Source organism: Pipistrellus hanaki (genome assembly GCF_964339955.1).
Source record: "Pipistrellus hanaki genome assembly, chromosome: 3".
NCBI classification, from domain to species: domain Eukaryota; kingdom Metazoa; phylum Chordata; class Mammalia; order Chiroptera; family Vespertilionidae; genus Pipistrellus; species Pipistrellus hanaki.
This window is the reverse complement of record NC_140505.1, coordinates 52,550,935-52,576,319: the sequence shown is the minus strand read 5'-3', so window position 1 is coordinate 52,576,319 and position 25,385 is coordinate 52,550,935. Positions and strand designations below refer to the sequence as shown.

Sequence of the window (25,385 nt, the reverse complement as noted above, 5' to 3'; positions counted from 1 at the left end):
TGGTGTTGTGGGTATTCCCTGTTGAATGACCACTGTTATTGGGTTCCTATCAGCTGAGTTTTCTGGAGCTTATCTCTGATCTTTATAGCCTAAAAGAGGCTGACAAAGTAAAGGAAAGATTTGAACAGGGAAGAGCCCAATAAGCAGGTGATTAAAGTAGCATTCCCTCGAGATGATTAGGTTGGAAACAGAGCAGGGGTGGTGAGAGTCAATGGATAGGTGAGCGCTAGACTGAATTGGAAGATAGACTCAACAGTGATAGGCTAGTGACCATTTAATTAGAAGTGGATGTGAAGAGAGTGAGGGAGGAGGTTCCAACCTTGGGCAATAAATTCAGCTCTGGTAATTATATTTGAGCAATCTCTATATAATCTAGAGAAATCTTCTATTGTTTTAAGAGAACAGTGTTAGAAGTGAGTTGCAGAGCTAATTTTATAGTCTTTAAAATCAGATTTATACCAGTAAAACAGATAATCCAAATTTTTGGAAAATGGTGGATACCCTTTGTGTATTCATACTTACTGTTTATGATCTTCACTCCTTTATTCAGTGAACAATTACTGAGTGCTATTATAAGTCAAAACTGTTCTACATATTTAGAATAAAGATAAATTTGAAGGCCTGGTCTCTAATTTCAAGGGGCTTATAGTATAATACTAAGAAATATTTAGGGATGAAGAGACTAATGCAAAGTGGATGAATTGACTGCAAATTGAAAAAATCAGAAATGATGATCATGAAATTACAAAATAACAATCTAGATATAAAAGTAAGATTTTAATTATAAAATTAGATTTGTGATTCTAAGTTTTTCAACAGAAGAAAGAATAATTCTTTCAATCTTTGCGAAATTGTTTATTTCAGTGGCCAGGAGGATTGCAGTATATTTGTCGTGTAGCTCATGTTTTTCTACTGAAGACCATGAGGCTAGGAAATTGTAAGCCCCCTGGGTATCGCTGGGCTGCATAAATGCTGGATTTGGTAGGTAGGAATGAATGGAAAAATTTTCAAGCACGGTTTCTCAGTGTTGGCACTATTAAGGAGAGTTTGGCTGTGAGTCCTGTTTACCCAATTATAGCTCTGCTCTTACTTCTCTCACTAATTGGAGAGGTTAATGATTGCTCAGATTGCCAAACTATGAACTATATCCGTAAGAAGAACAGACATTTAGAAGACATTAAGAAGAAGATCTGGGAATGCAGATGGATGAGTGACTCTTTTTTCTCTTGACCATCTATTTACTGCCCACTCAGCCTTAAAAGTTAGTCAACATCACCTCCCACATCCAGGTAGACTTCTTCAGTCTCTCTGTTATGCCATACCCAGCACTGAAAATTGCTCTGCATGACTTTATTCTGGTGTATTATAGCTATTTAATTCAGTGTCTGTCTCCCCAAACATGGTGAGTTCTTGGAGAGCAAGCACTAGGTGTCACTAATTTTTCTATCCCTTGGAACTGAAACAGTAATAGAAGCATATTGGGTGCCTAATATCTTAAACGAACAAATAATGAAAGAAGCTAAAGAGAATAAGAGGGATAAGTTGGCAAATCCATTACAGAGGACAATCTGGTAATGCTTATCTAACAAAGTTAAAATGTACTAATCCTTAGATCCAGCAATTATATCTCTAAAAATTAATTCTACAGTCATATACAAACATGTGCTAAAGATTTATGTATAGTGTTATTCACTTCAGCTTTGTTTGTTAGCAAAAGCTTGGAAATGATGGAAATGTCCACTAATATTGATGAAATAGATTGTGGAATAATTCATACTGTGAAATGCCAAGCAGCTGTGAAAACTACAATGTAGAAAGGTCTTCAGGATATAATGATAAAGGGGAAAAAAAGGAAGATTCAGAACAGTGTAATATGCAAACAATAGTATAAAAAAATGGAGGAAATATTCATATCTTACTTTTGCATAGATCTCTCTCTCTCTCTCTCTCTCTCTCTATATATATATATATATATATATATATATATATATATATATATCTGAAAGGACCCAGATGAAACTAATAACTGATTTTTTTTTTTTTTTTAAAAAGATCAGGGCCTCTTATTTATTTATTTATTTATTTATTTTTTAATATATTTTATCAATTTTTTACAGAGAGGAAGGGAGATAGATAGAGAGCTAGAAACGTTGATGAGAGAGAAACATCGACCAGCTGCCTCTTGCACACTCTCTAGTGGGGATGTGCCGGCAACCAATGTACATGCCCTTGATCGGAATCGAACCTGGGACCTTTCAGTCCGCAGACCAATGCTCTACCACTGAGCCAAACTGGCTTCGGCCTAATAACTGCTTTTTATTTGGAGGGAGAGAAAGGCTTTTCATTGTATTCCTTTTTATATTTTTAATTTCTGAAAAAATATAAATAAATTACTGATTCAAAATACTGTATAAATAATATTTTTTAAAATCTGCATATGCCCTGGCCACTATGGTTCGGTGGTTAGTGCTGTCCCATACACCAAAGGGTTGCAGGTTTGATTCCTGACACATACCCAGATTGTGGGTTCCATCCCCAAACCAGGCACATGTGTGAGGATTAGAAAAAAACAACATTTGGATAATTAGATAAACTTTATAAACATTGCCAAGACTTGGAAGCAGCCAAGTTGGCTTCATTAAGTGAATGAAAAAACTGTGATATATCAACACAATGAAGTATTATTCAGTGCTTAAAAAAAAAAAAAAAGAGTTACAAGCCATGAAAGACATGTAGGAAACTTAAATGCATATTATTAAGTGAAAAAAAAAGTAATCTGAAAAGGCTACATGCTGTATGATTTCAACTATATGACATTTTGGAAAAGACAAAACTGTGTAGACAGTAAAACAGTCAGTGGTTGCCAGGGGCTCTGGGGTAGAGAGGGATGAGTAGGCAGAGCTCAGAGGATTTTTAGGACTGTGAAACTCTTCTGCATGATAGTAGAATGGCAGATACATGTCATTGTACATTCATCAAAACCCACAAAACGTACAGCACCAAGAGTGATACCCTAATGCAAATTAGGGACATTGGGTGATTATGAGGTGTCAGTGTAGGTTCATCAGCTGTGACAAACATACCACTCTGGTGGGAGAAGTTGATAATACATGAGGCTGTGCATGAATAAGGGCAGGGGTATATGGGAACTCTCTGTACCTTCCTCTCCATTTTGCTGTGAACTTAAAACTGTTCTAAATGTAGTCTATTTAAAAAGGGAAAAAACAACAATAACTAGTAGTTAGGTTTACACTATCATTCAAGAGCCCCAAATTCTGAAGTGATTTCTGGTCATTCTGCGGTCTGACCTTGTGATTTAATGTATGTGGGCTGTGATACACTATTTTTGGTGCTGTGAGTATATAGGTGCATACATCCATGCATATATATAGACATTTCCTGCCAGAAGCCACTGTGCTTTTCTGTCACCCAGAAGTCGGGCTCAGGCCTGCTGCAAATTTAGCTCACCCTGCAGTCTGGCCACAGTCTCCAGGTCCAAGTGCCTGTGCTCTTTTTGGCTCTTTGGAGAGACAGTGGAGCCCCTTACCCAAGAATGTGGGCTCCACATCAGCCTGTCTAGCATGGGATTTTAGATGTAATGATGTCTAACATCTACTTCCTAGTTATGTAACCTTTTTTTTTTTTAAATCTCTATCATGGATGAATATAACAGCAGTTCCTATATTGTAGGGCTTTTGTGAGGATCAAATGAAATAATACAAGCAAAGCACTTAGCAGTGATTGGCACATACTAAAACTATTGTTGTGTTGTTATTGTTATCATCACCATCTGCCATGCCTAAGCTCTGCTGTTTTCTTTGGGCAAGAGTAGTTGCTGATTTGAAGCATGAAGGAGAGTCAGAAAGCCTCACTTAGGAACTCTGGCCTGTCTTCTTGGCTCCTCGTTATGTCCTCTATTGGAGCACGGGCTTGGAGTTTAAAACACCTGACATCATCACTGTGATCTGTCCATTTGATAAAGAGATTGACTCATCAGTCTTATGGCACCAAGGAAGACATGGCATAAGGGCTAAGAGCTTTGCCATAGTGAACAGTGGGTGTGCACAGAAAATGGGTGTCAGGCTCCTGGGGGCTCTCTACTGTGCTCCGCACCTGCCTCATGGTGGCACCATCGAAGTGAACAAGCAATGCACCAGCTCCTGCAGCACTGACCTCTCTCCACTCCCAGCCAAAGAGAAATTGGTTCTGTAATTATCACCATAATGATATGTCTCTTGTTTTAACATGCACATAACATTTACTTTCTCCACCTGGGAAGAAGATTGGGGACCCTCTTATCTTTCAACTCCTGAAAGTCCCAGCATAATAGATTAGAGATGTTGATTTGTTCTTATATATATACTAGAGGCCCGGTGCATGAAAATTTATGCACTGAAGGGAAGGGCCTTCAGCCTGGACTGCCCCCTCTCACAGTTCGGGAGTCCTGGCGATCAGGAGAAGGCAACACCCCCATCACAGCTCTGCTGCTGCCACTACCAGTGGTGCAAGCCTTAGCCAGCCCTAGTTACCTGAGGCTCAGGCAGCCCATGCCTTGAGCAGCTAGGGGGCTGAGAGGAATGGGGGACTCCAGAGGCAGGCATGTGGAGTGGCTAGGCCCGAGGTGGGCCTGGCCTTGCCGTGTCTGCCACCCTGGCAGGGCTGAGAGGACTGGGTGCCACCATCTTTAAGGGCATGACAGCCAATTAGCATATTCCTTCCTTATTGGCTGTGAGCACTGCCATCTTTTGTGATGGTGTGAGGGTCAATTAGCATATCCCCTCTTTATTAGATAAGATATATATATATATATATATATATATATATATATATATATATATATTGTATATATATACACACACACACAATATATATATATATTAGAGGCCCGGTGCATGAAATTCATGCACAGGGTGGGGGGTTGCCCCTCAGACCAGCTTGCACCCTTTCCAGTCTGGGACCCCTCAACAGATATCCAACTGCCCATTTAGGCTCAATCCCAGTGTGATTGGGTCTAAATAGACAGTTGGACATCCCTCTCACAATTCAGAACTGCTGGCTCACAACTGCTAGCTTATCTGCCTGCCTGATTGGCCCATAACTGCTTCTGCCTGCCAGCCTGATCACTCCCTAACCACTCCCCTGCCAGTCTGACTGATACCTAACTGCTCCCCTGTCGGCCTTATTGCCCCTAACTGCCCTCCCCAGATGGCCTGGTCACTCCTAACTGCCTTCCCCCCTTTCTGGCCTGGTTACCCCCAACTGCCCTCCCATGCAGGCTATCTTGTGGTGGCCATCTGTGTTCATACAAGGGCAGCCATCTTTGACCACATAAGGGCAGCCATCTTGTGTGCTGGAGTGATGGTCAATTTCCATATTACTCTTTTATTAGAGAGGATATATCAGCATTCCAGCATGCATGAGTGAGGGTCCTCTTCCTCCTTCATAGCGAGGGGCCTTCTTGCTGTGCCCTCACATGGTTGAGGGAGGCCAGAGAACTCTGTAGGGCATTTTATAGAAACACTAACCCCAGCCATGAGGGCTCTACCCTTTTGACCTAACCACCTCTCAAAGGTCTCAGCTCCCAGTACCATCATCTTTGGGGGTTAGAACTTCAACAGATGAATTTGTCAGGGTGTGAGGGACCACAAACATTCAGACTATAGTAGGAGGAAACTATCTTATCTAATAAAAGAGTAATATGCAAATTGACCCTACCTCCACTACACCCACAAGCCACGCCCACCATCAATCAGAGTGAGTATGCAAATTAATCCCAACCAAGGCCTCCACTCAAGGCTACAAAGTTTCAATTATAGAAGGTAAACAAATCCAAACAGAAATGGCAGCAGCCAGGGAGCAAGCAGGCTACAAAGTTTCAATTGTAGAAGGTAAATAAATTCCAGATACCAGGGCCTCTGCTTGGGTTTCTGGAGGGTGTGGCTGACCTGAAAACCACCACAGGCCCCTTGCCCAGGCTGCACCACACCCCAAGGGAACCCCCAGCCTGATCTGGGACACCCTTCAGGGCAAACCAGCTGACCCCCACCCATGCACCAGGCCTCTATCCTATCTAAAAAAACAGTAATATGCAGATTGACCATCACTCCAACACACAAGATGGCTGCCCCCATGTGGTCAAAGATCCTGCCCCCGTGTGGACACAAGATGGCCACCACAAGATGGCCAACAGAGGAGGGCAGTTGGGAGGCACCAGGTCTGCAAGGGAGGTTAGTTGGCGGTGATCAACTCTGCAGGGGAAAGCAATTAGGGGTGACCAGGCCAGCAGAGGAGGAAAGTTAGGGGCAAACAGGCTGGCAGGGGAGCAATTAGGCATCAATCAGGCTGGCATGGGAGTGTTAGCGGGTGATCAGGCAGGCAGGCAGAAGCAGTTAGGGACAACCAGGAAGGCAGGGAGGCAAGCAGTTGGGAGTCAGTAGTCCTGGATTGTGAGAGGGCAGTCGGACATCCCTCGAGGAGTCCCAGATTGGAGAGGGTGCAGGCTGGGCTGAGGGACACCACCACCCCCTTCTCCTCCCTCCCCTGTGCATGAATTTTGTGCACTGGGGCTCTGGTCATTTAATAAAAACTATTAAATTAATGTATAAAAAGTGCTTAGAAAAATGCCTGGCACATTAAAAGTGCTACATACATGTTGTTATTTTTATTATTACATAGTAATATAATTTTTATTATTATCTAGTGCTCATCTTGGCTGATGGTCTCTTTGGATACAACACTTAGAGAAAGTATTGTCCTGTGTTGGGAGGTAGGTCAACAACACTCCCCCATATGAGGCCTGTGGCAGACATTGCTAATAAACCATGGCACTCTCCTGGGTAAGTCCAAAGCTGTCTACAAACCTCATATCCCTCTTCAGGGGTCTTCAAACTACGGCCCGCGGGCCACATGCGGCCCGCAGAGGAGTCTGATCCGGCCCGCCAGGTTTTTTGGGCAGTGAGCGCAGCCGAGGTGTTACAGTAGGAATTAGTAGTTCATATAGTCCGGCCCTCCAGCTCTCTGAGGGACCGTGATCTGGCCCCCACTTTAAAAAGTTTGAGGACCCCTGCAGGTAGCCAGCACCAAGCAGTTGGCTTTGCCACCTGAGAAAAACATTTGCATCCCAGCCTACGTCCTTATACTCTAAACCAGGGGTGAGGCCCTTTTTTGTGCTAAGGGCCATGTGGATATTTTTAACACTAGAAGCCTGGTGCACAAAATTTATGCACTTGGTGGGGGAAGGGGGGCGGTGGGGGGCGAGGGCTCAGTCTGGCCTGCACCCTCTCGCAGTCCAGGAGCCCTCTGGAGATGTCTTACTGATGGCTTAGGCCTGCAGGGAGTGGGCCTAAGCCAGCAGTCAGACATCCTTAGCACTGCCACAGAGGTGGGATTGGCTCTTGCCACTACTGCTTTGCTGGCCAGCCATGAGCCCAGCTTCTGGCTGAGTGTTACTCTCCTTGTGGAACCGCACTGACGACTAGGGGGCAACTCCTGCATTGAGCATCTGCCCTCTGGTGGTCAGTTCATGTCATAGTGATCGGTAATTCCGTCATTGGGCCAAAACCAGCTCTCCAACATCCGCGGAGGGGTCTCAGATTGTGAGAGAGTGCAGGCCAGCTTGAGGGACCCCACTAGTGCACGATTGGGGCCAGGGAGGGACACTGAAGGCTGGCCAGCTGGGGAGGAACCATGGGAGGACTCCAGGGTTTTTCCAGCCTGTCTTGCTCAGTCCCAGTCGGCCAGACCCCAGCAGCAAGCTAACCTACCAGTCAGAGCATTGGATCCTTGGTGGTCAGTGCACATCACAGCGAGCAGTTGAGTGACCTTAGCATATCATTATCATATTATGCTTTGATTGGTTGACTGGCTGACTGGATGATCAGACCTTAGCATATTAGGCTTTTATTATATAGGATCATCTGTGGGCCATACAAAATTATCAATTAGCCCACTATATTTGGTTGAACATTTAATTAGCTCACCCCTAATGCTTGGCAGGGCTAGACCGAATGATTTCATGGGCCTTACACAGCCCTCAGGCTGGATGTTCCCCACCCCTGCAAACAGACCAGGTACTCACAGTGAAATGGGCGTGGTGAAGTAAAGTTATTCTAAGTATGCTCAAGACTTCCCCATTCAGGGCCAGAGTGAAACCAAGGCCAAACCTATTTGCCACCTCCACACCCAGGCACATTCTTGATTGACCTCTTCACACTGAGATTTTTAATTTTGGGCAGTTTGGCGGGGGTGGGTGGTGGTTGTTTGTTTATTTTTGCTGAATGTCTGCTCAGTGATAAGGAGGTCTGAAATTTTCCCCAAGTGTTTAGAATTAGCTCTTTTTTGAATCAAAGGTTTGGTTCTAAATGAAAAGACACTGGTGTGGTTTAGTGGTATGGGTTCCTGGTCCATAAAAGAAACCTTCAATTACATGCAGAAATAATTGCTCAAAAGCCTTACATGTACTTTGAGCAGTGTATTTTACTTCATTACAAGGTAAAAACATTTCCTGGTTCTGTATTTTATGACGAACAAAAACATACATTTAAACATTCTATAATGAAAGTTACTGCTTGTCCCTGTAAACCTGCTCTGGAATCTGCTTTAGCCTTTCATTTGGGCTTTCTAATTTATATTTTTAGTTCAGCCACATCATACTTGGGCTTTTTAACTTTCTCATCTGTAGTATTAATGTCCACCATCAATCTAACCAACGTTTATGAGCATCACAGAAATTTAAAACGTATTTCTGAAATATTTTACATATATAAAATTCCATAAAAGGGCTGAACACACACACACACACACACACACACACACACACACGTATATATCTATAGACAGATATAATTTAAAAAATCATTTTAGATTTTCAAATTCCTTAGCCTAGAATAAAGGGCACATTAAGGAAGTCATGTCCCAACTCATAGTGACCGCACATTGCAATTGCCTGTGGCTTCCAGTCCGAATTTTTCTACCTCTTGGTATAGTCACTTCTGTGACTCTAGCCCAGCTGGCCTGTGGTTTCCAGGAGCTGTCTGAGAACCGGGAGGGTTGGTTAATTGTTGGTGTGACAGAGGAATGAAGGTGAAACTCCCATGACCCGGGTTCCCTTCAGCATTGTTCCAGGCTTGCTAAGCTTCTTTAGGCCTCCCTGGCCATTGTGGAAGGTGCGGCTCAGAGCCCAGACATTAGGAGCCCCTCCTGGCACAGCCCTCTGCACTGCTCCGTCCTCTCCAGCGCAGGCATTGACAGTGGAGTCTGCCGCTGCCCTCAGATGTGGAAACAGTGTTGAGCATCCTTTTCGCACCTGTGTATGTGGTAAAATAATAAAAGGATCAGGACCCTTATATCTCAGAATGTATTTTCCTACAATAGTTTACAAATATTCCATGTGTAAATAGTTTTATAAAATATTCCATGTGTACAACTTGTGTAGCAGATTCCTATTTTCTGATCTCAGGGTGCCCAAGGACTTTTCTCTCCGAAGAGATCTTGGTTCCCATGGGCAGCGCACTTCCTTTGGGTGTATCTGTGCCCCAGCCTTCGGCCACTGTGGGCAGAGAGCGATTCCTCCTACCCTGGGTGCTTTGTTTTGGTTTTTAAAAGAGAATCCAAAATTGGTTGAGTTCTATGCCACCTTGCCAGTGATATAGTCCTGTGTGTTGCTCATACCAATCTAAAAAAGTGATAAAAGCAGCACTTTTGGTTTTGGCCAAACAAGGCCATAACGTATAAGAAGATTTCACCAAACAAAGACAGTAGGTCCACCAGGGAGCCTGTTTTCATTGAGTTGGTATTTGCACAAGGTGACACCCTCTTTCACACCACCCACCTCCTCCCCGAGTGACTCAGCCCCGAGGGAGAAGCCTCTGAACTGCTCATTAACGCGGGCAGGTGAAGTGCGAGCACCACTCAGCCCACTCCAGGTGCACGGCGCTTCAGCGGGACCCGCCTCGGGAACCAGGCAGGCTTTCGGACAAAAAGTCCTGTTTTCAGTCAAGAGAGGTGAGTTGAATCATTTTTTCAAACAAATAGGTCTGCTTTTCTTGCATAACTTTCTTTGTTTTCTAAGTAAATGATTAAAATGAGAACTTAGTGTTCACTTTGTCTTTTTTCCCAGTTAAATTTTGGCAACTTCCAGTGAGCTGTTGCGCGTGTCCACAGCTCCTTATTCCTTGCTGTGATGTAGATCGCGTTGGAAAGTTTGCCCATCTGCAGGCATCACAGTAATGAGAACCTTTTGGAGTTTCTGCGTGGGAGCTGTCAGCTAGTGAATCCTCTCAGACGCAGGAGAGTAGATTCTTTCAGTCCAGGGGCCAGCACCTTCTGGTTTATTTTTCTCAAGGCTCTCCCTGTTTTCACAGATAGATGATACTTTTAGTGAAAGGATAAACCCTCTTGTTTTACAGATAGTGTTATATTTGTGTGGGGGGTTTTTTTGTTTGTTTTTTTGTTTTTTTGTTTTTTGTTTTTTACTACTAAAAACATTACAAGTCATTGAGCTGTGAGAGAGGTGACAAAACCACCCCCCACCCATTCTATTTTCCCCATTAAGAAAATCACATATTTTGCATTCATGTACCAAGGAATGAATCAGGGTGGGGTTAAATGGGGGCGTGGGGGAGGTGTGGTTTCACAGGAATTCGTGCTCCTTTGGCTCACTTCTCTATGCTGTACCCTAAGTTCTAACCTGAGATTGACTAATGTGTGTGGGGCAATTTTCAATTTCTATTCATATCCTAGTCCTGAAAAACCAGTTTAAAAGCCCTTTGATAAGAACAGAAAGGTTATTTTAGTCCGGCTTTCCTTGATAAATTGACTTGCGGGACTTGTGTTTTTTCTCCACCGTTTCTATTTGTGATACAAAGCTGCAGAAATCAAATCAAGGGGCTGCTCAAAATTTGCAACTACCCTGTTTCCCCGAAAATAAGACAGTGTCTTATATTAATTTTTTCTCCCAAAGTTGCGCTAGGTCTTATTTTCAGGGGATGTCTTATCTTTCCACGCGCTAGGTCTTATTTTCGGAGGATGTCTTATTTTCGGGGAAACATGGTAGCAGCTCTGCGTCCTTCAGAGGGGCGCTCCCCACAGTGTCCCGAGGTTCTATTAAGTTCTGGGGTTTTCATTGCTTCCCTTGCTGACTAGGTCATGTGCATCTCAGGGCCATTTAGAGCTCAATTCCTGAAGGTTTATTGAAGAATTTGAAAACTTGGCTTTCCGACCTATAGTAACCAGAGAGATAAAATTTAACATTTGTGGATTATACTTTTATTTTTCATGAACTATGATCAGATTTAAAACTGGCTTTCACCTCCACAGTTTATAATACAAATATAGCGTGTTTTTTTTTTTTTTTTTTTTTTTTTTTTTTTTAAATATTTGCTTACTCCAGTGTTTAATGTATTGGAGAAAACTGAGATATGACATCAGTAAAAATTTTAGTAAAACATTTGGTTGATTTTAAATGTCAGAATAGAGAGAGAATGTAGATAAACCTGCCAGGAATTTTATTACAGTTTTAACTTTGTGTAAATCTTAGATCTAATTGACGTAATTTTCAGTTGGAAAAAACATAGGCTCATCCAGTATAACTCATGAATTTTCTAGATGATGACAACAAAATACATAAATGTTAAGCAATTTGCCAAGACCAGAGTAACAGGACCTGCATGAGAAGTCAGATTATCAGACTTTTGTGTTTTTCAGTTTCTTTAATGATTTTTCAAGTTTCTTTCACATTAAATATGTACTAGCAATAACTGGGCATTCTTCTGGATCTATAAATGGACTATCACTGATATGGAAGTGAAGATTTTCTTACCCAGTTACACTTGAAAATTTATGACAGTATGTATGGTATGATTATGACATAATGGGATATATTTTTAATTTGTGATTTATGAAGTCAATCTTGTTCTTTATTACATGAATGGGTTTTTAATCTCAGGAAATGTTAGCTCCCCTGTAGGAAGATAATGAGTGTGTATAGGTTGTGGTACAGCCAATCAGGGACATACTCACCTCACCTATCATTCCATAGGTGCAGCTTACCTACCTGGCTGTCTTCTCTAACACTGGAATGTTTTTAAATTTATCTTTTGACCCTTCACCCATTTCTCTCACCCACCACCTTCTCATCTGGCAACCACTTTTCTCAAATACATCTGTGTCTGAGAGCTAAAGTGCTCAACATCCATCCATGTTGTTACAAATGACATAATATCCCCCTTTCTCATGTCTTAATAATACATACTTTACAGCTGATAGCTCAATTGATGTTTTTTTTTTTTCAGACTTAACCCATTGGAATTAGTAATTATTCAAAGAGGGTATACATTTTGGGGGGACACCGATATATGTATAAGTCTATGTCTATGTCTATGTCTATGTCTATATCCATATCCATATCCATATCCATATCCATATCTATATCTATATCTATATCTATATCTATATCTATATCTATATCTATATCTATATCTATATCTATATCTATATCTATATCTATATCTACATTGTTTTTATCTATTAATTCATTCATGGGCATTTAGGTTTTTCTATATCTTGGCTATTATGATATTATTAGTGTTATAATAAATATGGGAGTGCATATATTTCTTACATAATCCTATTTTCATTTCTTTTTGGTATAAACCCAAAAGTGGAATTGCTGGATTCTATGGTAGATCTATTTTTAATTTTTTGAGGAATTTCCATATTGTTTTCCATACCGATTGAACTAATTTATATCCCCACCAATAGTGCAAAAGGGTTTCCTTCTCATCACATCCTTGCCAGTACCTGTTGTCTCTTACATTCTTGATGATAGCCATTCTAACAGATATAAGGTAATATCTCATTATGGATTTGATTTGCATTTTCTTGATGATTAGGCATATTAATCACCTCTTTTCATATGGGTTGGCCATCTGTATGACTTTGGAAAACATGTTTATTCAGATCTCCTGCTCATTTTTAAATCAAATAGTTTGCTATTAATTTTTATGAGTTCTCTACACATTTTGGAGGTTACCCACATATCAAGTATGTGATTTGAAAATATCTTCTCTCATTTAGTAGGTTGCCTTTTTATTTTGTTGATGGTTTCCTTTGCAATGAAAAAAAAAATTGGCCAGTGATCTCACATCTAGAAATATATCCCAAGAAACTAGAAACACCAATCAGAAAGGATATATGCACCCCTATGTTCATAGCAGCACAATTTACAATAGCTAAGATTTGGAAACAGCCTAAATGCCCATCAGCAGATGAGTGGATTAGAAAACTATAGTACATCTACACAATGAAATAGGTGCTATAAAAAAGGAGGAATTGTTACCATTTGCAGCAGCATGGATGGACCTGGAGAGCATTATGCTAAGCAAAATAAATCAGTTGGAGAAAGATGAATATCACATTATCTCACTCACCTGTGGAATATAATGAACAAAACCAGGTCCAGAGACAGAGAAGCATCTATCAGATCATCATACCTCAGATGGAAGGCAGGGGAGGGTGGAGGTAAAGTGGAGTGATCAACCAAAGGACTTGTATACAGGTCAGGAGCAGGGAAGTAAGGGAAGGGAAATGGGGGGATAAGGTCACACATATAATACCTAATCCATAAAAAATAAATTTAAAACACCCCAAAAAATGAAGAAACATTTTAGTTTAATGTAGTCCCACTTTTTTTTTCCTTTTAATATCAGATTCAAAAAATCATCACTAAGGCCTAAGTCAAGGAGCTTACCTCCTATGTTTTCTTTTAGAGTTTTATGATTTCAGGTCTTACATTCAAATATTTAATCCATTTCGAGTTAATTTTTGTGAGTGGTATAAGGAAGTGGTCCAGTTTCATTCTTTTTCATGTGACTGTTCAGTTTTCCCAACCCCATTTATTGAAGAGAATATACTTCTTATTGTATATCTTGACCCTTTTGTCATAAATTAGTGGATAATTTATGCATGAGTTTATTTCTGGGCTTTCTCTTCTGGTCCAGTGATCTGTGTGTCTGTTTCTATGCCAATATCATACTGTTTTAATAACTATAGCTTTGTAATATAGTTTAAAATCAAGGAGTGTGATTCCTCCAGCTTTCTTCTTCTTTCTCAAAATTATTTTGACTACTTGGAGTTTGCTGTGATACCATATAAATTTTAGGATTTTAGGTTCTATTTCTTTGAAGAATGTCATTGGAATATAGACAGAGATTGCATTGAATCTGTAGATTGCTTTGGATAGTATGGACATTGTAACAATATCGATTCTTCCAATTCATGAGTACAAATATCTTTCAATTTATTTGTATCTTTTTAAAAAAAAATATATATATATATATATTTTATTGATTTTTTACAGAGAGGAAGGGAGAGAGATAGAGACCTAGAAACGTCGATGAGAGAGAAACATCGACCAGCTGCCTCTTGCACACCCCCTACCGGGGATGTGCCCGCAACCAAGGTACATGCCCTTGACCGGAATCGAACCCGGGACCCTTCAGTCCGCAGACCGATGCTCTACCACTGAGCCAAACCAGTTTCGGCCATTTATTTGTATCTTTTTCAATATCTTTTATTAATGTCTTATAGTTTTCATACAGGGTTTTCACCTCCTTGCTTACATTTATCCCTAGATATTTTATTCTTTTTGATGTAATTATAAACCAGATTATTTTCTTTATTTCTCTTTCTGTTAATGCATTATTAGTATATAGACACATAACAAATTTTTGTGTATTGATTTTGTATCCTGCAACTTTACTGAATTTATTAGTTCTAACAATGTTTTTAATTTTTAAAAAAATATTTTTTTATTGTTTTTTTTACAGAGAGGGATAGAGAGTTAGAAACATCAATGAGAGAGAATCATCGATCAGTTGCCTCTTGCACACGCCCTACTGGGGATGTGCCCGCAACCAAGATACATGCCCTTGACCGGAATCGAACCCGGGACTCTTCAGTCCACAGGCCGACGCTCTATCCACTGAGCTAAACCGGTTTAGGCATAACAGGTTTTTTTTTTTGTTTTTTTTAATGGAATCTTTGGATTTTCTATATATAATATAATGTCCTCTACAAATAGTGACAGTTATACTTCTTTCTTTCCAATTTGAATGCTTTTTCTTTCTTTTTCTTGACTAATTGCTGTGTTTAGAACTTCTAATGCTATAGAGAATAAAAATGGTGAGAGTGTCTAATTTTTTATTGTAGTAGAAATAGTATGATGTAAGCTATCAGCTTGTCATATACATCCTTTATTATGTTAAGGTACACTCCTTCTGTACCCACTTTGTTGAGAATTTTTATCATGTGTGGGTGTTGAATTTTATCAAATGCTTTTTCTGCATCTATTGAGACAGTTGTATGATTTTTAGCCTTCATTTTGTTAATATGGTGTATCACATTGACTGATTTGCAACATTTTGAGCATACCTAGAATAAATCTCATTTCATCATGGTATATGATCCTTTTAGTGTATTGTTAATTTTGGTTTGCTAATGTTTTGTTGAGGAATTTTGCATTTATGTCTTCAGGGACAGGTTTATTTCTCTGTAATTTTATTTTCTTGGGGTGTCCTTGTCTGGTTTTGATATCTGGTTTTGGTATTTGGTAATGCTAGCCTCATAAAATGAGTTTGAAAGAGTTTCTTCCTCTTCTATTTTTTGAAAGAGTTTGAGAAGGGTTGATACTAATTCTTATTTGAATGTTTGGTAGAATTTTCCAGTGAAGCCATGTGGTCCTAGACTTTTGTTTGTTGCGAAGTTTTTTATTAACCAGAGGAATTTTGATGGAAATACCTGAGAGATCTGTTTTTCTGGTGATTTTGTAAACAAAAAAAAAAAGAGGATATGTTTTGAATGACTGAACTCATACTGTGGAGTGAACTGCATATAATCATATAATTCACCAAGCACTTAACTTAAGCAAACATGATTTAACTGATAATGTCGCATATAATTTTGCCATTAACTTGAAGCATTCTTTAAGGAGGAAGTTCAAGAGAAAACTTCGTTGGTTTCACACAGCATATCTGTTGATGTTATCCTGTTTCTATGTCATTTGTTGACTTCTTTTCCCTTCCTGAGAATGTTGAAATAAGGGCTGCATGTATTAATTGCTGTGTACCTGTCTCTCTACAATTGCTCAAGTTCACTTATTTATCTAAAGTCTTTATCAAATGTTTTTAAATGTTTTTAGCTTACTATTATAAAAATCTATGTGATTTTGAAATTTAGGAAAGATCTTTTCTCAAATGGGTGCTTTATCAAATGACAACCACATTCATTAGGTTTGCATTTTATGTTAGTTGCTAAATTTTTTAGAGATATAAATCATCCTTTTATTGCAATCATTAATTGGAAGAGTGCACTTTATAGCTGTCCATTAAAGACAACTGGCTTACTTCTAGACATGAGAACTAATAGTCTTAAGTACACATTGTAATTGTATACTGGAGAGCTCTAAGCATCTAAATAATTTATTCTGTGCTTCTAGACGCAATTTCTCTAGCCTAAAAAGTTATTAAGTTTTCTTTATATGGAACCTTTTGGGGCAAAGTAGTGAACTATAAACCACATTTTTAGAACTGGGATACACACATCCTGGGAAATATGGCAGTATTCCAGAAAATGCACAGAAGCCACAAGATTAGTTAAAAGGTTTTGCAGAAAACTGCTCATCAAAAATCCTTCCTTCTTCCTCACTCCTTCCCAGTGTACTCTCTCTTGTGTCATTAGGTAGAAGCTTGAAAGGAATTCATATAGGAAGAAGTGCAGGAGGCTAGAATCCCGACAGATGTGGATTTAATTATGACCCCACTTTAGTTAAGCCTAACTTGTGAGATGATTGTGCTCATCTCACAGTACCAACAGATAAAAAGAAAACTTAAGCCCTAACTTGTTTGGCTCAGTAGATAGAGCATAGGCCTGGGGACTGAAGGGTCCCAGATTCAATTCCAGTCAAGGACACATGCCTGAGTTGCAGGCTTGATCCCCAGTGTGGGGCATGCAGGAGGCAACCGATCAATGATTCTCTCTCATCATTGATGTTTCTCTCTTTCCCTCTCCCTTCCTCTCTGAAATCAATAAAAAGTATTTTTTTAAAGAAAATTTAGGGTTCTTAGTGAATTTTAGATAGAAAGATATAGTTAGGTAGATATAAAAATACATATGCCATATGATATAATATAACATTTTATATTACTATGTCTTTCATAGTAACACAAAGAAGTGTAAAACATCAAGAAAAAAATCTCTACCAGAAAAATATGGTACTCAGATGAAGAAAATAAAAGTATTTACTTTAAGACATACAGACTTTCTTGAATAGAAGCTTCTTTGAGTGCTGTTCCTGGATGGAGAGATTAAATATCACAAATGTTAGCACTTCCTAAACCATTACATAGGACTCATGCAATCCTAATAAAAAATTCCAATAGAATATTTATTTTGGTACCAGACAAAATGCTTTTAGAGTTTATCTGAAAGAAATGAATGAGTAAAAAGAGCTGATAGAATTTCTACAAAGAAATTAATCAGGGATGCATGTGCTAGATATTGAAATGTATTATTAAGGAAAGAATAATTAAGAGATTTCTTGATTAGAACAGGCAACTATAAAGCACATTCTAAACTATCGATACATTAGAATTTAATATGTGACGAAGAATCATATATCAATGAGCAAGGGATTCATTCTACAATTACCAAAGTAAACCCATATGCATTAGAATTTCCATGTAATGATAAAATATTTTGAAAAATTATGTAAATATTTAATTAATCTGATTTGTCCATCAAATATTCTTCTACTAGAGGCCCAATGCATGAAATTCGTGCGAGGGTAGGCCTTTGCAGCCCCTGCTGCCGAGGCCCTTGCAGCACTGCAGCCCCGCCCCCCCCTTCCCTCACACCCCTCTTGGCCTGGTACTGCCTGCGTCCACCAGGACACACCCACTGGGCCTCCCTCAGCGGGGTGATCATGAGGCAATGGCTGGGCCCCTCATCAATCGCATTGCATCCACCTTGGCTGGCCTGGCACCAATGGATGTCATAACATGATCATCTGGACAGTTGTTCCGCTGTTCGACAGTTCAGTCAATTTGCATATTACCCTTTTATTATTATAGGTAACTGATTATGTACCAGATGCTGTAATAAGATTTAGAAATACAGCTGTGGGGAACATGATCTTGGTTATGATGTCAAGATTTACAGTGTGTGGGGGTGGGGGTTGGAGAAGAATATTCAGCCACACAAACAGGCAATCTGTATAGTAATGTTATAGAGAAGAATCCTTTGCTCTTTGAGTTCTCAGCCTGGGGAAGTAGGAGTTGTGCAGGTTGGGATGGAGTCACTGAATGTTTGTGGGAAGATATCTAATGCATGACTTCAAATAGAAGTCTTTCCCAGGAAGAAATTAAGTAGTGAAGAAAATTCAGAAATAAGAACGTTTTAGGCACAAGGTATAGAGTGAACACAATAGCTTAAAGGTGATAAAAAGGATGAAGACTTTAGGGAACTGGAGTGATTCACTGTGGCTGAATGAAGTTAAAATTTGAGTGAGGGAAGAGGACTGGAAGTATGGATTGGTGAGCCTTATTAACAACTTGGATTTTACCCTGACTGAAATAAAGCACCATAGGTATCATTAAAGAAAAAGAAATGCAACCAAGAGATATGTAGAAGTAGAGTTGTAGACTTGGGGATTGCTTGGATTTTGAGGTCAGAGAGAAGCATCATGGATGTACTATAGGGATTTTTAATGAGTGAAAGAGTTAATAAGGGAAAGATATAGAATAAAAAACAGAAGCTGCTGTTAAAAGAAAAATCACAATTAGAAGCTTAGTGATAAACTGGGAAAACATAGATATTTCTTTTTTTATTTCTTTTTTTTATTATTGATTTTGTACAGAGAGGAAGGGAGAGAGATAGTTAGAAACATCGATGAGAGAGAGTCATCGATCAGCTGCCTCTTGCACACCCCCTACTGGGGATATGCCCGCAACCAAGGTACATGCCCTTGACCGGAATCGAACCCGGGACCCTTCAGTCCCCAAGCCGACGCTCTATCCATTGAGCCAAACCAGTCTCGGCAAAACGTAGATATTTCTGATAAAGAAAATAAGAAAGCAATAAGAAATCTATAGCCGAAACCAAAACCGGTTTGGCTCAGTGGATAGAGCATTGGCCTGCAGACTGAAAGGTCCCAGGTTCGATTCCGGTCAGGGGCATATACCTTGGTTGTGGGCACATCCCCAGTAGGGGGTGTGCAGGAGGCAGCTGGTCGATGTTTCTCTCTCATTGACGTTTCTAATTCTCTATTCCTCTCCCTTTCTCTCTGTGGAAAATCAATAAAATATATTTAAAAGAAATCTATAATAATAACCAATGTATAATTTAGAAAATAAGAAGTAACCAATAAAATTAGAAAATGTGCAACTGAAGCAAAATAATAACACTTTCATCTTTTAAATTATTCAAGAGATTAATAAATGATCATTCTAAATGCTGGCAACTGTATGGACTCTCGTATGTTGCTAATGGATTATAAATTGTTATAAGGCTTATTGAAAGAAATTTGACAATAGGAATGAAGAACATTTTAAAAGTTATAGCCCTTGGCAAATAATTACACATTTAAGGGTCCATTCAAAGAAAATAATTAGAGGTGTTTTCAATGACTTTTGTATAATTTTGTTGCAAAAAATAGAGGAATTACATTATACTGATAAAATAGACCCATAAGATGAAAGATTCTGTAGTCACAGAAGAAATAATTATTTAATTATTTTTTAAGTGGCACTGAAAAATGTGTACCTGTAGGATATAATAGGCAAATAATAATATAATAATAATAATAACAGTGACTGATGAAAGGTGCCTGATTTTTTTCTTTGTGTTTTCTTGTATTTTCCATATTCTCTGTAATAAGCATATATTACTAATATTCTGAGAATGATCATATCTGAAGTTGGGATAAAGAATGACCACATGACAGAGCTGTTGTGAATGTGAAATATGATAAAGTATTTAAGGCAACTAACAGGATTTTGGCCCTAGTTTGTGGTCAAAATTTGGATTTGCATTCATTTAACAAATATTTTCAACTAGAACTGACAATAACCTATGAGGGGTTCAGGTGATAAGTCATTTTTATTAGCTAGCATTCTTATTAATAAATATTAACCCAGTGTTTTTGTAAAATGAAACAGCTGTCCCAGAGAGTAACACTTTATGCTAATACTTGATGTTATCATCTGCAGAAAAGACAGGTGGTGAAAACAAGGGTGGGTGGGAATCTTATATTAAAAATAAAAACCAACAGTAAGAAAGTTTTATGGTTGGTGACTATCAGACTCAGAAAATTGGTAGCATATAGATAAATCCCTGACTAGCTAAAAGGTTTTATCTGTGCTACATTCTGAGCTGTTTCACCATCAGTAAGCAAGTTTCCAAATTTTAAAATCAGACTATGAGGCCCTGTCTGAGAAATAGCCAACTTACAGCCATCGCAGCAGGCTAAATCAGTCCACCGGTCTGCTAAGATTGGTTTCCTTCTACACTGCATATTTAGAATAAACAGCCCATTAATTTAAATGGGCTTGTTGACATTTATGCTTCACGAAGCTCCGTTTTCTCCTTACATAATATTTCATGTTCTTTTAGGTGATAATTAGTTGTTTGATGGTTTTATTTGCCTTCTAGAAGGCACTGCTTTTGTTTATTGGTTTGTAATTATTGGGCTCCACTTATTCTTCTAATGAAACTGGTTTAATAAAATTTATGCTTTAAAAGTTCTCAGGGAGTTTTCCCTATTACCAGTGATTTCTGAGATTTAAATACTGTGGATATAGAACCATTATTGGGTTATGAAACCCTCAAGACTTTTTCATACACAAAGTTAAATGCCACTAGGGTGGGGACATATGCCATTTTCTGGTCATTTTACTGTATATCTTTCCTTATTCTATGTTAGCTTTTTAATACTTTCCATCACTATAAAGATTTCCCCTAGGTGACAATTTATATTTGGTATTTTCCATAGAGATATTAACTTACATAAGTATATTAGAAGCTTGATAAACTGATTGGAAATGTTCGGAGCAGTTAACATACTCAGTTGTCACTCTGTGATGAACTCATGAGACTTTGGTAAAGTGATCAAAAGTCTGCTCCAAGTCTCAGGCTTGCAGGAGGTCCGCCACAGATGTCTGCAACAAAGGAAATATCGTTCTTCTCACCTCTCAGTCTGGCAACTTGGTACCTGCTGGCCTTTTTTGCTTCCTGGGCTTTTGGAACAGGAACTTTGGTGTTAGGCTGATTTGGGTTGGAATCCTAATGGGGCACAAGCTATGTAACCTTAGGCAAACTACTCATCCTAAAACCTCTTTCCAAAAAGAACTAGTTTCACCCACTTCCAACTCCTTCCCTAGCCTTCTTCAAAAAGACTCTGACTTCATTGAAATTATTGGCCATAAAGTTTCACATAAGTGTACAATGAGGGTAATAATAGTGGCACCCTGAAAGCATTGTGTGAGTCTTAAATGAAATAATACATATAAAATTTAGCTCAAAAAGCTAAAGCTATCACATGATCCAAAATATCAGCCATCAGAATGGAATTCTTTTCTTATGCTTTCTGTTTTCTTGTTTTTTGGTCTTCTCTTATTCTCTATTTTGTTCATTTATTTTTTGTTTCACAGTTTTTCCTTTTCTGACTTATTTTTTCTATTCTCTTTTCTTTTTGCCCCACTCAATTCCAGTCTCTTTGCCCATATATAATCTTTCTTAAAAGAGAAAGTTATCAGGGAATGGTGAAGTTACTATTAAAAGGCAAGTCAGGAGGCATTTTGTTCTTGGGTGGGAAGGGAAGAGTGAAATCTACAAAGTATGTAGGTCAAGAGGACCCAAAAGATGAAGAATAAGATTGTAACTTAGTTGGGAGATGGGGAATTCTTGGAGTTGGCACAGGAGGAGATGAGGCTGAGATCAGGCTATGGGAATAGCAGAAAAATGGTTCTACATGGTCCCCAGGAAGTGGTATAAATTGAGAGAGACCATAAGGAGATAAAGAAAAGCTGAATAGAAGGCAATTTAAGGACCGAGATGTGCGATAGCTTCAAATACATCCAGAGAGCACTGAGAAAGCTTATTAGTTTTGTGATTGAGAACTGCAGATGAGTGATTTAATCTAAATCCTAAAGACAGATGTCCTTGGGCAGAAGATGTAGGTGATGGGCCAGAAGTTGAAAAGTTTCTTTTCCCCTCTATCCTAATTAACTGTGATGTCATGATTTCATATAAGAGTTTCCAGCTTGTGTATTCAGTGCTTTAAACTCAGGAAAAGGTTTTTGTAGTTCTCAGCATAATAGACACACAGCTTTCACACATTTTTGCCAATAATATTCCACATTTAAAATACAGTTGCTGGTGTCTGCCACTGTTAGTCATATGTACTGGTGACAGCTTTTGGAGGAGCTAAGATTGGAGTTTCATCTTAAGAAAGTGAGAAGTTAAAAACTTAATTAGAATGAATGATGGCACTTAGATATGAGCACAGTTGGCTCAATTGAGGCTAAAAGAGTGTTGAGTAGTTCTGAAACTCAGGATAACCTCAGTGCCTACATAAATAATTCCTTTAAAGACAGTATACAATTAACATTGTGTTGCATATATTTTTATACTATCAATTTGAGAGGGTTGTAATCTCTAATGCATGCTATAAAAGGCTATTTTAACAAGGGCATTATTCACAGAGACATATTTTAATAACTAGAAATGTTCACGTATAAAAATATTGTTTTATATTCTGGATAAGATGAAAGGAGTTCCATTGCAGTAAAATTTCTGTGCAATTAGAAGGTGATGAAATAGAGGCTTGTACTTAGGGTAAAATGGCCATAGGGTTTTAAGGGGGGAAAAGAAGCAGAGCAGGTCAGGCTGAAGGAGGTCATGCAGGAAATGTAGGAGAAATATATGTAGACTTGATGAGAAACACTTTATTTCCTCACAATATTGGTCATTTGCATTAAAATTACTGCATACTTATTAAACTATTAAATCTTAAAAATGGAATACATTAGTTTCCTTTCTCATTTACCTTCTGTAAATGAATAGCATGGGCCTAGGAAAGAGTATAAAATGTTATCCAGCTATTTAATGGGGAGATTAATCCAGGGAAGGATTAGGGCCAGGCTATTCATGGCTTCAGTGTGGCCAAGGGAGGGGTGAGGCTTGAGGCTGAGCCTTTCCGGGGATGATGGAGCAGTCATTCATTACTGCTGTTCCTTCCAGTTTCTCCCATTATCTTTCTTTTTAATTTTTTTTCTTTATTGATTAAGGTATTGCATATGTGTCTTTACCTCCCATTTACCTCCCCAAACCCCCGCTCATGCCCTCCCCACCTGGTGTCTGTGTCCATTGGCTAGGCTTATATATAAGCATACAAGTCCTTTTTCTCCCACCTATCCCTACCTTCCCTCTAAAGTTTGATGGTCTGATTGATGCTTCTCTATTTTGTTCATCAGTTTATGTTGTTCTTTATATTCCACAAATGAGTGAGATCATGTTGTATTTATCTTTCTCTAACTGACTTATTTCACTTAGCATAATGCTGTCCAAGTCCATCCATGCTGTTGCAAATGATAGGCGTTCATTTCTTTTTACAGCGTAGTATTCCATTGTGAAGATATACCACCGTTTTTTAATCCACTTATCTGCTGATGGGCACCTAGGCTGTTTCCAAATCTTAGCTATGGTAAATTGTGCTGCTATGAACATAGGGGTGTATATGTCCTTTCTGATTGGTATTTCTAGTTTCTTGGGATATATTCTTAGATCTCCCATTATCATTCCTCTTTCAGAACTCCAAAAGACATTTCCCTGAATGTTTGGTATTGAGCATATCACATGATACTTTGAGCGACATATAATGTGTCCTGTAAAGAGCCCATGGAGCTACAGTCACAGTTCCTCATTCTGCCACTTACTGTATGACCTTGGGCAGGTTATTTAACTTTTCTGATTGGATCCTATAATTAAATATAATAATGCTCATCTGGGATAATTAAATACATAAAGGTCATAAAACATGTAGATACTCAACAAGTGAACCTTGCTGGGAACATCAAAGAAATAAGCATATTGCAAGGGATAATATCCTATCTAATAAAAGAATAATATGCAAATTTACCATCATTCCAACACACAAGATGGCTGCCCCCATGTGGTCAAAAATGGCTGCCCCATCTGGCCACCACAAGATGGCCAGCAGGGGAGGGCAGTTGGGAGGGACCAGGACTGCAAGGGAGGGCAGTTGGTGGTGATCAAGCTTGCAGGGGAGGGCAATTGGGGGTGACCAGGCCTGCAAGGGAGGGCAGTTAAGGGCAAACAGGCTGGCAGGAGAGCAGTTAAGCATCAATCAGGCTGGCAGGGGAATGGTTAGGGGGTGATCAGGCCGTCAGGCAGAAGCGGTTAGGGGCAATCAGGAAGGCAGGCAGGCAAGCAGTTGGGAGCCAGCAGTCCTGGATTATGAGAGGGATGTCCCAGATTGGAAAGGGTGCAGGCTGAGCTGAGGGACACCCCTTCCTCCCATGTGCATGAATTTCATGCATCAGGCCTCTAGTTTTAATAACAAAAGAGTCACTTGTATCTTATGTTTTGTAGATCACCATGGGCTTTTAGACCTTCTATTTGCTCCACAATGGCCTCATAACAGGTAGAAAGAACATTTTTAGGCTCAAGTAACTGAAATATAGAAATACAATCTCCTGAACAGCTTTATTTTTTCTTTTGCAAGAAGAAGTTCAGAGAGAGAGAGAGATAATCCAGGGCTATTGTGGCAGCTCTAGGATACTGTCAAGAAACCAGACTCTTTCCAATTTCTCTCTCTGCCATTGTTAATGTGTGACTTTAGTCCTGGTGGTTAATCCCTGGTCCCAAGGAGCCTACTCCTACCTTTTGCAGGGCATCCTAGTTCCTGAGAAGGGAAGGGTTAAGGCAAAACGCCAAGGCACTTTCATGGAAGAGGCAACAAGATAAAACTGGGAAAGCAAGTGGGTTTGTTGGAAACTCTTACTAGAAAATACATCATGGACTCCGGTGGAGTTAGTGAGGTGTTTATAGGATACCTAAGGCTAGTAATTGGCAGGTTAAGAGCCATGATATTGTTTGAAAGTCTTATCTCATCTGATTCCTTTTAGCTAGGACTTCTGGAGAATGCCTACCTACCAAAGGCAGGGAAATAGCAGACCCTCTTGTAGGATGTTGGATCTGACTAGAGCAAGCCCTAAATGTAAAGAGGAGGTATCTGCTTTTCTCTAGACAACTCTCTGCAGGATGTGCTGACAACCTGGAGTCACTGGCATAGAGGAAAGATGAGGAGCCTC

At 39.4% G+C, this 25,385-nt stretch overlaps 1 protein-coding gene across 2 annotated transcripts in view; it reads left to right on the top strand.

Moving 5' to 3' along the window:
- Window positions 1-9,862: 9,862 nt before the first annotated feature.
- The window catches only part of SCEL (sciellin), a 110,616-nt gene continuing 95,093 nt past the window's right edge, over window positions 9,863-25,385 (top strand). The window contains exon 1 of one of the 2 annotated variants that reach the window (XM_084877119.1): window positions 9,863-10,002. The gene's annotated coding sequence lies outside the window, so the exon portion shown is untranslated. The remainder of the gene's footprint in view (window positions 10,003-25,385) is intronic. The other variant, XM_084877120.1, reaches the window with a different exon arrangement.